This window comes from Moschus berezovskii, chromosome 17 (genome assembly GCF_049115385.1).
Source record: "Moschus berezovskii isolate FMDL1 chromosome 17, NW_MosBer_1.0, whole genome shotgun sequence".
In the NCBI taxonomy this organism is placed as follows: Eukaryota; Metazoa; Chordata; class Mammalia; order Artiodactyla; family Moschidae; genus Moschus; species Moschus berezovskii.
In genome coordinates this window covers 14,253,165-14,268,970 of record NC_142476.1, presented here as the reverse complement: position 1 = coordinate 14,268,970, position 15,806 = coordinate 14,253,165, and the positions used below count along the sequence as shown (strand labels likewise).

General features: G+C 40.4%; 1 long non-coding RNA gene across 1 annotated transcript in view; it reads right to left on the bottom strand.

Annotated features, from left to right (window-relative positions):
* LOC129551206 (uncharacterized) overlaps positions 1-14,411 on the bottom strand; it is an 86,110-nt gene extending 71,699 nt beyond the window's left edge. Inside the window, exon 1 of the long non-coding RNA XR_008685003.2 lies at positions 14,224-14,411. This is a non-coding gene — a long non-coding RNA (uncharacterized LOC129551206). The remainder of the gene's footprint in view (positions 1-14,223) is intronic.
* Between the last annotated feature and the right edge of the window lie 1,395 nt (positions 14,412-15,806).

The following is a 15,806-nucleotide window of genomic DNA, read 5'->3' as shown; positions in this document are numbered from 1 at the left end:
GCTGCTACCTCTTTTATTTTTCTCTTTTATTTCTTCACTTCTAAAACTTGGACTTTTATGGTTACTTGAATACAAAGTGTTTTTGCTTTTTAAAGAAAGATGAATAAAACAATTGGCATTTCCTCAGTTTCATACTATGGATATTTGATTCTTGATTTTTGTATGCTGTGGATATATACAAAAGTTATTCAATTTGGATCTATTCTGTGTTTACACACTATTTTAGAGGCAGAGATAATTTTGATGGACACATAGGTTTAAGAAATTCGTTCCTAATTGCCTGCTTTGTGAGATGATTGGATTAGTTGTTGATAACAATTTCTTAAAAGAATAAGTTAAGTCACTTGTATAAACTTAAGTGGGCTTCCCTGGCAGGCGCCAGTGTGTAGGGTTGCAAAGAGTCAGACAACTGAAATGACTGAGCACACGTGCACACAGACCTTAGTGGAAAAGAACCCTCAGGATGGTTATAACTCTGTGTTTCAAGGGGTTCTTGTGATTCATCTTCTATTTCTTATTTAACTCACTTGACATGGTAGTTTCCTCTCTGGACTCCCATAAGTCATGTTGAACGCTCAGCTTTTGCATTTTTATTAATATCCGTGCATCTGATATTTAAAGCTCTAAGTTCACTTCCTTTATATTTATTCCCCGTGGAAGCTCAGTGTATGCACACCACAGTTATAAACTCATGTCAACATAAAGCATCACCTGAATTAGCAAGAGACTTTACAACTTACCTAAGTTGTTCATAAATTAAGAAACCTGAGTGAAATTGCTAAAATTCAGGGTAAAAATGTTGGCAAGATGCCTCAGCAGATTCTCTCAGTGATCAGCTTCCCTATCATAAAAACAGTGGCAGTGCTAATTTGAAATACAATAACTTTTGGTAATACCTTGAGGGTGTCTATTATGTAACACTTAGTTTTTCAAATCAGCATTTGGAAAACCCCCAAAATCATATCAGATGGTTGCAGCAATAACAGTTAAGATCCATCCCATAGAGAATCCCCTGTTTTGTTGTGCAACCCAATGGTTCAAGGTTTTTGTGGAGTTAGCACAAAATATCCCATTCGAAAAAGATCTTCACAAAGAAGTGATTATGTTGTTCCCTGCCCTTACTGGTCTCATCAGGAAAATGCATCATCAGAATCATCCAGCATCTCTTTAAACTACACAATTTTACATATGATTCTTCACATCAGAAATCAACTGATTCAAATGAAGACTACCCCTCAGAAGGTATCTAAAGGAATCAGAGTTTACACAGAAAGGAATTTAAAAAGTGAAAAGTAACACTTAAAAGGAATAGTCTTCAACAGGTATAAGCGTGTCTACATTTTTAAAAGATGGACCATTTGCCACATGTGTAACACGCTGAGATAATTTTGAGAGTTCAGAACTCACCGATTTCAGAGTCTCAACTTTAGTTAATCCTCTAGGCTTCTGTCTCAGGACCTTGAACATCCACTAAATTTAATTCCCCCAAACTACTGATAGGGAAATTGAGGAGCAAAAAGAGTCAATCAGATATTTAGTAAACATCTCGTTTACTTCTTCCACAGTACGTTCACTTGCTGTGTGACGATAATGAGAAACAGACATAAGAATATGAAAAGACAGCTAGTGAACTGACCAGGATTTTGGAGAAGTAAGAATAAAAAAGACCTCGATAAATAACACCTACTATGAAGCTATCTGCGGGGAAGGAAAACTGGTAGCTTAAAGGCTGAAGAACGTGATAGGTGGCTGAGAAGAGAAGAAAGAAAAAGTCAAATAAATAGTCAATGTGTTTGAAGCTCTTTCTGACTTATAATAAGAGAGTTTTTAAAGATAGCTGTCCATACTCTCAAATTCATTTTATACTAAAAATGTGATGTCTTTGAAAAAAGACCATGGGGTCACAAAGAATCAGACATGACTGGCAACTGAACAACAGCAACATACAAAACTTATAAAAGAAATATATTTTCAATACATTACGCAGCAATACATTCTTTTAAGAAATGATGCAGTCAAAATCACTATGCCATTTTTTTAAAGCACCTAGCATAAAAGACTTGGAATGACCTTTATTGAGGGCTACAGTATACTCTGGTTTGAATCCGAAAAAATACGGTGGAGTCTTGCATAACTGTGTGTCTTTATCTTCAAACTGTATTAAGCCTAAATATTGTCTGGAGTAAATATTCCTAGTGGTCGCCAGTTGTCTAATCTTGAAATAGCGTGTAGTTCATAAATGCAAGTTGAAAATAGTTTAGCAATCTCAAGTATATAACCCAGGTATATTGGTTGCAACTTTGCCCCTTGGGAATTAAGATCTTGGATTAATTTTTAAATTGAATGTAGGATCTCTTGATATGAGGTGGGCATGGCAACCCACTACAGTGTTCTTGCCTGGAGAATCCCTATGGACAGAGGAGCCTGGCAATTTACAGTCCATGGGGTCACAAAGAGCCGGACATGACTGAGCAACTAAGCACAGCACATCTCCTGATACAGGGCTTCCCTGGTGGCTCAGTGGTAAAGAATCCGCTTGCCAATCCAGGAGATGCGGGCTCAACCCTTGGGTCTGGAAGATCCCCTGGGGGAGGAAATGGCAACCCACTCCAGTATTCTTGCCTGAGAAATCCCAAGCAGAGAGGAGCCTGGTGGGCTACAGTCCATGGGGTCGCAAAGAGTCAGACACGACTTAGCGGCTAAACAACCACAGCAGTTCTTGACATATCGCTGCCTAAACAATTAGTAAGGGAATGACAGGGAAAATACATCTGAACTCACTGTTGTGTTACCCTGAAGTTTTCTCTCTGAAGATTATGTTTAAGAGAACACAGGACCTTAAAGGTTCTGATGTGGGTTTCTGCTCAGAGGCCCTCAGAGCGATGTCTAAATGTTAAGGGGTCCCTGTGGAGAAGCACTGCCAAGCAGTTCATGCAAATCCACAGTAATACTGTGTTCAAATAAAGATCTTGGTTTCCATACACCTTTTCAGAAATGCGTTTGCTTCTTTATTAAAGGAGATCTGTCTCAAGAAGAAGAGTGAAAAACATCTTCTACAATTAATGTTCATTTAACTATCATATCGTTGATATTGTCTTAGCAAATCAAAACAGAGGTGACTTTGGTGACTCCTTAGAATAATTTAAAATAAGCCTCCTAACAAGATGGTATGAGAATGTAAAATGTGAAAATTAATATTCATGCATGAAGCTACCTACAGCACGTTCTTTTTATGAAAACAGTAAAATGAGAGTCATGGAGATTATACTGAAGTACAAAGTTATAACCAATCACCAATACCTTATGCGAAAATGGTTAAAGTTTAAATCACTCAATTCTAAAGAATCTGAGTAAAAAGGATTAGGTAGGAGGCATATTTTCTCAGTTTCTGCAATCAAGGAAGTTTTGTTGAGGCAAGGCAATGAAATCTTTTAACTTAACATATTTAATCAGCATTCAGTTCAGTTCAGTTCAGTCGCTCAGTCATGTCCGACTCTCCACGACCCCATGAATCACAGCACGCCAGGCCTCCCTGTCCATCACCAACTCCCGGAGTTCACTCAAACTCATGTCCACAGAGTCGGTGATGCCATCCAGCCATCTCATTCTTGGTCGTCCCCTTCTCCTCCCACCCCCAGTATCAGAGTCTTTTCCCAGTATCAGAGTCTTTTCCAGTGAGTCAACTCGTCACCTGAGGTGACCAAAGTATTGCAGTTTCAGCCTTAGCATCAGTCCTTCCAATGAACACCCAGGATTGATCTCCTTTAGAATGGACTGGTTGGATCTCCCATTGTGGTTTTTAGGGTAAAAATAAATAAGTAAATACTGTTTCCAATGAATATGTGTGCTTGAAAATTTTTCAGTAATTTCAAGGTAAATTGAGAAAAAGCGAATTTAGGAACTTCATAACTGATAGCTTGTTCAATTTTTGTTTTTTCTTTTGCTACATTAGTAGGTGATTAAAGTATAAAAATGGAGATATTAAAATGACCTAGAAAAGGAAAGATACTGATTACTTCTGTAACCAGAGGGGTATCAGGAAATGGAAAGGGATTTGGAGTCCTCCACTGTATATTTGTTTTTTAATTGCTTGGAGTACATAGAGAAAAATGTCACAAGTTATGAATCTTGGTTGTGAAAAGATGATGGTGTTTATTATATTGCTTTTACTTTTCAGTATAGTCTGAAATATTTATCATCCTGGGTGTTCAGTGGAAGGACTGATGCTAAAGCTAAAACCCCAATACTTTGGCCACCTCATGCAACGAGTTGACTCACTGATAAAGACTCTGATGATGGGAAGGATTGGGGGCGGGAGGAGACGGGGATGACAGAGAATGAGATGGCTGGATGGCATCACTGACTCGATGGACATGAGTTTGAGTGAACTCCGGGAGTTGGTGATGGACAGGGAGGCCTGGCGTGATGTGATTCATGGGGCCGCAGAAAGTCGGACACGACTGAGCGACTGAACTGAACTGAAAGAAGACATGCTTATATGTGATTCGTTTAGTGAAAAATTTTAAATTTCATTTGATTTCATTTTCTTCTGAGTTCAAAATTTATATTTAAAATAAGTAAATTTATGTAATTTAGAAAACTATCTGCTAAACAAAACACTCAGCAGAAAGATAAAATCCTAAATATTTTAAATATATTCTGGTACCTGAGGAGCTTTCTTTCCCCCTTTTATGTTGGTATAGTTTATTTGGGGACATTTTATATGCTTCAATACAAGTTAACATTTTAAAGGCATAAACATGACAATTTAATTCACGATATCAATTAATGAATATTTATAAATTGGTTTTGTCTTATATTTATAAACACTATGTAAATACAGAAATACACTTCATGGAATGTTGGAGTAAGAAAAGTTTTACTATACTTCAGGCTAAAGTTCCATGGAATTTTGTGTTTCCTTTTCTTAGTTAACATAGTTTTTAAAAGTCAAAACAACCCTTTAGAAAAACACAAAAACAAAACCTGGAACACAACAGTCCCTTGCTAAGAGTAGACATGTGAAAATTTTAAAGCAATCACTATACATGTTTTTCTACGTTGGATTTGTTAGGCAGGAATCACTATTTTAAATATTCTTGTAAACCCTTCTCATAACAGCAAAGGGACCAAGTTGGTTTTAATGTAAGCTGCACCTGAATAGCCTTGGCTACAGCTATAGTCACTGTATTAATTATTAAAGGAATCGGATGTAAGTTTCCAGGTCTTGCCTTTTATTTTAAGGTGGGCACCCTGGCCCCTGGATGGTCTGCAAGCTCAGCTCATCCGTTCATTCACAGTCTGAAGTATGCACACAGTTTGCAGTAACTGGGAAGTCCTTCCAGTGATGTTGCACCTGGACCAGGCAGGCACACGGGGAGCAGAGGTCAAGGCCAGCTCTTAATAAGCACTGACTCCACAGCCTTCAGATTGTGAAAGCTCCAGATGACCCCCGCGGCGCCATCTCACAGTTCTCATTTTCTTCTTTTCAGGATGTAGTATAATCCATAAGTACAACCAAATCACGAGCGGCTTAGTCTTGTTTTTTATCTTCCAGTTTTGTTTTGTTTTTCCCCTCCACAGAGATTTAAGAAGTTAACCCTCGTCTGTCCTCAGACTAACCACACAGTGAATTTCTTCATTGTCACTGTTGTCAGTTTAAATCTTTTTTTTTAATTAATTTTTATTGGAGTGTAGTTGCTTTACAACGTTGTTAGTTTCTGCTGTATAGCAAAGTGAATCAGTGATATGTAAGCGTGTGTGAGTGATCAGTCACTTTAGTCCTGTCTAACTCTTTGTGACCCCATCGACTGTAGCCCGCCAGGCTCCTCTGTCCATGGGATTCTCCAGGCATGAACACTGGAGTGGGTTGCCATGCCCTCCTCCAGGGGATCTTCCCTGACCCAGGGATTGAACCCTGCATCTCCTGCACAGGCAGGTGGGTTCTTTACCACTGTGCCACCTGGGAGGCCCTAGTCCTCTGTTTCAGATTTCCTTCCCAGTTAGGTCACCACAGAGCATTGCATCCGGCTCCCTGTGCTACCAGCTTAAACCTTCATGTCTTTTCAGGGCAAGACGTAGGTGCTTTGTGAAGTGACTTACAACAACCAGAGCAGCAGCCAGTGTTTCATTTTCCCCCAATACAGGCTAATAATGTCTTGATAGGAGGCCAATCGTAACAAAGCAAAGCAGTGAAGTCAGTCTCTTTAACGCATGTTTCTAAAGCAATAAGCTTAGATACTTAAAACCTTAAATAGCATTTTTGGTTTCACTCTGATGCCCCATCCCTCAGAAGCTATGTTGACACACAGGCTTCTGGATGATCTGGCCGTAGGATGAACGTTTTCTGACACATTCTCCTCATTTTGGATTATCTGGTCAGCTCTCACGCTCCCATTCTGGCCGACATAAACTTTTTTGCACTTATGTTCTGTTTCTCTAGTCCAACCTTTCCTGAGGGAGAAGTTAGGTCCTTAGGATTGTAACAGTAACTTCCCTGCAGGAAAGACTCCCAGTCACATGTGCATTGCTGGGATGAACAGAGTCCAGCTCGTGCACATACCTCCAGAGGAGCCTTCCACCCCCACGTGGGCACAGACCATGTGCTGGAAGCAGCGGCTGGCCAATCAAATTCAGTCTTATTGGTCCACAGCCACGCAGAATTTCAGGATGCCAGAAACACCTGCCTCTGCAGGGACAGGTATTCTTCTGATGTCCTGTACATCCTGCTAGCCCCATTCTCCCCACAGTTTTAAAATATAAAGTTTAAGCCTCTTCTGTATAGCACAATGAACTATACTCAGTATTTTGCAATAATCTATAAAGGAAAAGAATCTGAAAAAGAATCTAAATATATGTATATGTAACGAATCACTGTACTGTACACCTGAAGCCATGCCAACATTGTCAATCAACTATATTTCAATAATATATATACACGTACGTGTGTGTGTGTGTGCGTGCGCGTGTATGCTTTTTCTTGTTTGGCTCTTTGTGGCCCCAAGGACCGTAGCCTGCCAGACTCCTCTGTCCATGGGATTTTCAGGCAAGAATATATATATATAGTTTAAAAGTTACAGCTCCGCTGTAACCCTTAGCTGGATAATTTAGGCTGAGACCAGTGCTACCCAAGCAGCAATGGCTGTGAACCTAGCACAGCAGGTGGGAAATCTCAAGGGTTGAGGTGTGTGCGAAGTCTGGGGAAAGAGCCTTGAGAAGGAGTGTAAAAACAGATTCAAAGGGGGTTCCCGCGAGAGCCAAGGAACTCTTGTTTCTCAAGGACCTCTACCCCCAACAGACCCTCACCGTGTTGTGGAACAGGAAGGGGAGACATTTTACACAGCTCACAGCTTCGGCATGCTCCCGCGTTCTCCCAAACTGTCCCCTAAAGCTCCAGGACACACAGGGTGACAGGCAGGGGGACAAAGCTTCACCACGACCCCGAAGGAATACAAACACCCACGTTTCCTTAGTATCTGCCATTACTTACAATCCTGCAGAGCCAAGAGCATGTCTGCTCTTCAGAGTGACATGGAAGGAGGGAAGGTGGGAGGAGCTCAGAGTCCCATTTGTTTTTGTTTTTTTTCCTTTTCTCTTTAAAAACGTTTCCTGGAGTTGTTCACAGCTGTTGTGTTGGTTTCTGCTGTACAGCAAAGTGAAGAAGCTGTAAGTGTGCAGGTACCCCTCTTTTTTGGATCTCCTTCCCCTTTAGGACACTACAGAGCACCGAGCAGAGCTCTCTGTGCTGTGCAGTAGATTCGCATTAGTTACCTAATGTACAGAGTTCTGTTTCTTATTCACACCTGTTGTGGGTGTCTTAGGTTCAACCATCTGAAATTACAACACCCATATAATTTTAATCATTTTCCCCAAGATCCCATTTTCCATCACCTCCTCTCACATACAGGGCTTAAGTTATTGCTCATTCACATCTATAATTTTAAAATTAAACCTAAAAGGTAAACATTATGTATAATTTAGTACCTTAACTCTGAATTATACTTCGATTTTCTGCTTATATTTTGACTTCTATTTCTGATTATATTTTAGAGTAGTGGGAAAAGAATAGGCTAAATCACTATCCTATATATATTTTTCTAATGAATTTTTATAATTCATAAATCAGTGGAAAAACCTTACGAGATATGAGCAAGATATAGTAATCAAAACGTATACTTAATGGCGTAGTGAGAGTCCTAATATTTTGGTATCACAGGTTGATTCAGATCTATATATGTATACATGGCATATATATATACATATGACATTCATCTCAGAAATTTAAATTGGAAGGTTCAAAACAAACTGCCTAGCACGCTTAGAACATGCCTTCATGGTTGTGAATCCCATGGATGTTTCCAATTTCTGTATAATTTGGATGCAAAGAAATTCTAATTGACCTTATGAGTCATAAGGTGCATTTTTTTTCCAAACAGTTCCACTAATGTAGCTTTTGATGAGGCATCCCATTTTTGACAAACTAGTAGATTGTCTTGAGATCAAAGTTACCTGAAGCAGACTGCTCAAAGAATTCCAAACAGAGACTGTGCTGTTGGATGGCCAGTAGAATTTCAATACCACTGATAGATAATTTGGAGTTTTTCTTATCTCCAGCATACATTTTAGAAAATATATCCCTTTGGTATGTGTTCCTTTCTATCTTTATTACTCCAAATAATCAGTTTCAGAAAGAAAACTTGTTTTCTTCTAACACTTTTACTATCCTAAAATTAAACTTTTCAAAAGAGAACATCTTTGTGGTAATAAAGCTGAAGAAAACTGATTCAAGAACTTATTGGAAAGAAAAAACTGATAATTACATGCCCACTTTTACAGCAAATACGATTTGCTAACCTACACGACTCTGCAGATTATATCCAACTCTTGATGTATCTTTTACTAATTCCAAGTCTACACGAAATGTCCAGAAAAATACAGCTTTTCTTTATATAATAACTATACATATTATGAACCAAGAATTTTATATAGTGGATATTTTCATGGTCAATTTAATATATATATATATATATATGTTCCAATAATGATGATTTATTCAAGTGACAAGGAAAATAAATTTAGCATCATCCCTCTTTCATCTGAATTCAACCAGGATGCTAAATCTCGGTGCATTTTTAACCAATAAATGGCTTTCCTGCTAGCTGAGAGACTATGGAAGTGCCTGAGAACTTAAAAAAATGAATTATAATGAAATGGCAGAAACGGTCATCTCAAATAATTTGCACTGAGGATTAACTTTGCAGCTATATTGATATTAGTAAAAATGAAATATCTTTGATCCGTTTGGATTGGCTGGCAAGACGCAAACACAAAGACAAAACTGAGGCAAGGAGGCTCACAATGCCCCCACTATGTCTGCACTGGCCCTTCCTCTGCACATGGTCAATTAGAATTGAAAATCCTGTGCTGATTTCATTCGCTGGAATTTTTAAACAGGTCAGGAAGAAAGATGTTATTGAAAGGAAAATCTCATCTAAATAAGAAAGGAGCGCAGGGCCATCTGGTCTTAGCCATACGTATAAAAAGTTATTTCAGCTGAACTGCAGGACTGATGCTTCAAAAGGTGTGCCAAAAATCAACCCCAAATCTGTTTACTGTAAAATGTCCCCAACGTTCCTCCTTAAGCCTCCACATATGCGATACACAGCTCATTTCCTATCTGTGATTCATGAGCCACTCTGACCCCAGCGCCTCCCTGAGCTTCCTGGGGTCCCAGGCAGTAGCAGGGTGCTCAATCACTCTTCAGACACGTCTCCCTCGTGGGGCATCCACAGGGCCGTGGACCTCGCGAAAATGGTGAAAATGACTTTGATAGTTTTCCCTCAAATGGATTTAGAGTGCAGGCTGCATGGAGGCTTGGAAGGATAAAACCTGAGGCTTGAAGCAACCAACCAAACCAGTTCCCCTTCTTTCCTCCTCGAGACTGGCAGTGGGTTCCTGTGCAGTCCCTGTGCAGTGCCCGCCTGGGCATTCACTCAGAACACTTCCAAGCTCTATGCCTAAAAGCTGAGTTTGAAAACAACGAAACAAAACCCAAATCTCTCTTTTCATGAAAAGAAATTACGAACAAGAGTCCACTTTCAGAAATCATCTTCCTAATGGTAAGAAACAGAAAAGGTTTAAAAAATATGTTTTATTGCTGTTTGCCAAGTAAGAGTCCTGTGTTTCAATATAACAAAAAATATTTTTGATTTGAGGCATTTGCAAGAATTACACCATCAATACCTTCATTTAGTCAGTATCTGAGCACAGACTTAGTTAGCTGGCATCACCACCCAAATTTCATTGTCTTAAAATGTTAATAAAGTGACTCAAGAACATTTTTAAAACTCTGGTTATAGCATAATACTAATAGTTATTTTTTGCCATAAGACTATGTTAAAATATGTCATTTGTATCCACTATCTGTGCTACACGCAGGCCCCAAAAGACAGGGTTATAACATCAACATGTTAAAGAAGATTACAGACTTCAACTAGTCTCCTGATAAATAATTGAATTAGGTATATTCTATTCCAAGAAACGCAAGAATCCTGATGGATCCCTGACATCAGATGTCATTGGTTGCTTTTGTGTATTCACTGTGTTTGCTCTGCCATTTCAAATAAATCATTACTATTGTGTGAGAGGAATAAGCTGTCCTATAGTAAATTGTTCTTTCTCTGTTATGCTCTGAAAAACCATTTGTTCTTGAATTGGCGTTACGTAGTTCAACTGTTTCAATCAAGTCCATTATCTTCTTTTCTTTGGAAGATGACTTTTCAGTAACCTGTATTCCCAGCGGGCCATGCTATGTTTTGCTTTTAGAAAGTAGGTGAAATTTAAATCCAACTATTTGCTTGTTGTTTAATCTTTGATAAAAACAATTCTATAATTCATCCTCAGGCAAGAACTCCACTATATGTTGGGAGATCCGTTCATGTAAAAATTATGGAGTCAAGTCCAAGAATGTCTCGGAAAAGTTATTTATTAGTTCACACTGGAGTCTTACCCCAGAGAATGTCACCTAACTTGTGCAGCTTGCTCTTTCTAACTACAAAATGTGTTAGTTCTTTAGGCTGTATACTTTTATCAGTAATAATAACATGAAAGCAGAAAAGAACGAGACACCTTTTCACTTGTTTTGAAAGAATCACATGTCACAGCAACAAAATGAATCTCATTAATTTGTCTTAAATAAATACTGCTGTTCATGTACATGCGATTTGCAAACCTTTCCAAGTCCCTTTTTTAGTGTGCAAGAAATAAGCATTAAGAGAAAATTCCAAAATTAATAAAATAACGTGTCAAATACTCAGTATATAAGAACGGGTAATATACCCAGTCATTCTATATTAATGAAGATGAATTTAAGCCACAGAGCAAAACTTGGTAATTAAGAGACGTTATGTATACCCAGTTGTTCTGTGTTTACGTCTCAGATATGGCAATGTGCTTTGGTAAAATTATGAAACTTTGTTCTATTTGAATTCAGTAAAATAAAATCATGTACTTAAATAGACACATCATTAAAAATCTGTGGACAGTTGCTTGGTGAATAACTGTATGGTGTAAGACCCATAAAGTAGACTTGAAAATAAATACAAGCGCTGCACCACCCCGCAAAATTTTAACCCAACCATCATCTACCCCAAAGTACACGAACAGAGCGTTACTTCTGAAAAATCATTTGTATAGGTTCTTCCCTCTCGCAATAAGCAAATAGTAAAAATGATTGAATAGGTGAGAAAAATTTGAGTGGCAAATAAAAATCAGCAAGTCATAACAGATATCAGAACCGCAGCATTTTAATCCACATGATTTCAAAATGCTCCACATTTCCACATCCTATTTACATCATTGAAATTCAGCCACCTCTGAAATGTTCAACCAGCATGTTAATCAGGCTGCCCAGGGTCAGGAAACTCTGCCTGACTGCATGTATCTTGATAAATATGGCCATCCTGCCCCACAACACATCTTCAAAAGAAAGAGAGTTGCAAATAAAATGGTCCTTTCCTGTGGGTGTCGGTTAACCCCACAAACAGGGGAACTTCCTATGGGCACAAATCCAGCAGACATTGGTGATTAGGTGATTGAAAATGTTGCCCACAAAGGCGAAATTTTATATGTGATGACATCACCAGCAAACCTGGGTTTCTCTGCGATAGAATGATATACGTGCGCCCGGCTGAGTGTGTCTCTGGGAGCAAGTGTGTGTGTGTGTGTGTGTGTGAGAGAGAGAGAGAGAGAGATGCTTAAAGAACAGTATCATCAGAAACCAGCATAACCTTCTGCAAGGTTTGCAAGAAATCTTTCCACAGACCTCTGACTTTCTCCAGATTGCATACAGCTCAAGTTCATTCAGAAATGCATTTCCCCCGGCACCAGCAAACTGTTTTGTTTTGTGAGCAGCGCTGTGAATCCTAAAATATCCCAGCGGGTCTGTGGAGATGCGATTTCTGTACCAATGAGGCATGGGCTCTGTGGAACAGGGTGTGGGCGTTAGGAGGGTCCCCAGGGGACACGCATGGGCACTGAGACCCTTTGGGTTTGGAGGCGAGGAAGGGGTTAAAAAATCGAGGCCGTCTGGGGTGGGAGAAAGGGGATATTGTTGTCTTTAATCTTTCCGCAGTCCGCGTAAGACTCCATCCCAGGTCTGCAGAGCAGTGGGATAGGTCGGGCATGCATTGCACGCAGGCTCCTTGATTGTGGCGGGGGACCTGGCTGGGGTCCAGACGGGCCGGGCTCTGTTGATCATTATGTCTGGCCTTCAGGTGTCTCGGCGCACGCACAGTGGGCGGCGGTGGGGGAGGTGTGGATAACAGGAGCAGACAAAGAAAAAAAAATGGTGTATTTAAAAAAGACGATGCGAAAATGTATGTCCAAGACCTCTTAAAAAAAAAAATGACTCCTACCGTCTTGGACTTTTATAATTAGAACACTCGCTCGGCTCTGGTAGATCTCTTTAAGCCATAATTAGTTATGTCTGGAGCCTTTGAATAATTCCTTTCCATAATTGATGGAGTTAATATTCTCTTTCAAAAATCAGGAGGACAGGGCTTTCTCACAAACTCCCTTTGGGCTGGAGGTTTTGCTGGTCCGAGTCTTCATCAGTGAAAAAGCACATCGATGTGATTTACCTTTTAATTTCTTAGGAGACTTAGCGTATAACTTTTTAAGGATTTGGATGTTTCTAGAAGTGCAGGCATAGTGCCTGGCTGGATTACCCTCAGTGGATGTAAAGAAGAAAGCAGGAGTGCAGGATCATTCTTCCCCATTTGCTTCCAATTATTTTATAAATAAAAAAGGTGCTTCGTCTGTTGCTTCTGTTTGAAACTCCATCCAAAAAAAAAAAAAATCTTACCACGAATGTGACTTAGATGCTAACCGTACCCTTGCGTCTAGTCAAAAGAAATCCCAAATTACTTTATTCTTTAAGCATTCTTCCATAAAGCAGCTTCCGCATGCTTCCTCCCCACCCCCCACAGCCTCCACCCTGTTAGGAATTAAAAAAAAAAAAAATCTTTATACACGGAAGCCTGGATCCCTAGACAGAAAGCTGTCTTTTTCCTCTGTCTTCACGCTGGCCACTTTGAGCAGTCTTCCCCTTGTGCCCGGACTTGATTTCACAATTTGTGGACGAAAACCCTAAGACCAGTTCAGTCTCTATCATGATGAGAACACGAAAAGTGGTGGTTAAAAAATAAATAGAAAGAAAGCCCTGGCTTGAAGCCATTGTTCAGAATTTAAGAGCTATTTGCCCCCAAGTGTCTAAGCCGTCTTTCATAGCTAATTATAATAACTGTCAGATGTCTGGAGAGTGGATGGTACCCTCATCTGTAGAGTCAGCAAAGTTTGTCTTTTATTTTTCTTGGGGACAGATCAAATCTGATTAGGCATTAAGAGGGAAAAGAAGACAAGTGAGCACATATGTGTGTGCCTTCATTTTTTTTTTTTCTTATGAACAAAGCAGCGTGCTGGAGCGATGTTTCGAGGGGCAGTCTCCTGCAGCTACTCTTGGAATGCCTGACTTTTATTTTTCATTCTTTCCCTTTCACAGAATCCAGCATGCAACAATTGTTTCTGAAACCTTTCCCTGCCAGCTGAATAGCCTTCTAGACACACATCAAAGAGTAGCTAAAAAAAAAAAAATCTTCACATATCGGATGCTTATGACAAAACTATTTTCGTCAACACACTGGACGGAGAGAAATGGATACTCACCATTTCCAAACGGTTATCTGTGCGGGTTCCTCGTCCCCGGAGGCACGGCAGAGGCGGCGGCTGGACTGTCTGTCCTGCAGGTGCAGGGTCCCGGGGTCCAGGCAGGAGGGGGATAGCCAAGTGTTTCCTAAAGTCCCTCGGAACTCAGGCACTTGTGCACAGGCATCTCTGGCTGCTCTGAAGCCTGTACTATCTGCAGTTCTGAATTGAACTAAATTACAGCCCATGTGAAAGACAGGGGCAGCGAGTCATGTGGGAGACACACAGCTACCCTATTGGCCGCCGAGACCTAGCTTAGGCATTCTGCCTTCTCCTCCATTGGTGAATAGTTAAAAATGAAAGCATCTGAGTCGTCCTCTCCAGCTTATTTGTCCTTTATGTGCAAGAATGACTGTAGGGGTTTACAGTGACAGAACTAGTTAAGGAAGCCCCTGAAGTCATCCTCCAGAGGCTGCTGGGAGGGGTTCGGAAGCCCAGCTTTTTCACGATGTTTTTCCCTTTTTATCCCCCTGTCCTGCAGTTCTGTCTGTGATTTGCCTGTTTGCCTGTCAGGAAAAACGTGTGTGTGTGTGTCTGTGTGTGTGTCTGTGTGTGTGTATGTGTGTGTGTATGTGTGTGCATGTGTGTTTTCCCCGGTTAACTTTGGACATGACAGAAGGTAAATGTTCATCTCATTTCTCTGCTGAACTCAGTTGTGTTTGGAAGCACAAAATCAATTTTTCTTCAATGATGAATTCTCAGAGTTGATTTTGATGTTGAAAGAAGCTTAATTGCAGTTCTCAACAGCCTAAATTGTCCATTAGTGACACCCAGGAATGGAATAAACTTTTTTGAGTGGCTGTTACAATCTGGAGAAGTTGGGGGGGGGGACCTTATTAAAAGCTAACAATATCAAAGAAGCTTCAGCTAAGCAGGGAAGGAAAAGGATCCTTTTTCCAAAACCATTTCTTCATTTACCTCGCTGGATAAAGCAAAATGAGCATCAAATGAGCAGGCAGAAGATACTCTTCAGTTATCCCAGCATTATTTAATTCAGCTGATTCCTAAAAGTCTCCAGTGCCTTTGTAGAGATTTAGAGGGGTGAGCTCCCTTAGAGACCATGACACCACATCCCCCCTTCCCAGGGTGAGAAGGCGAGCTCTCACAGATTGCACCTCTCTGCTCATTTTCCTGGATTCAGGATCCACAGACCTGTGTGCAACACGCGAAGGGGACCCCACAGCGTGTGGCACCCAGGTGCTCTTCCTTGCAAACCTAGGAAGAGCCGGCCACTCTTGTTTGACTGCTGTAGCAGTCATTTCTCAGAGGCAGAAACAGACTCAGATGCTTTATAACCATGGGAGTGCTTGATGTGAACCCCTACTGGAGTGAGCCCATGTCAGCTTTGTCAACTAGAGATGTTGCCTTCCTAAATATTAACAGAGGTCCTCCCTTGCAGGCACCTTCCTGTTGTGTGTGCCGGGTAATGTGCCAAATACTTCACATCACATTGTTCCGTCCTTACAACGACCAGTGAGGTGTGGTGTGTTCAGTCGCTCAGTTGTGTCTGACTCTTTGCGACCCCATGGACTGTAGCCCTCCAG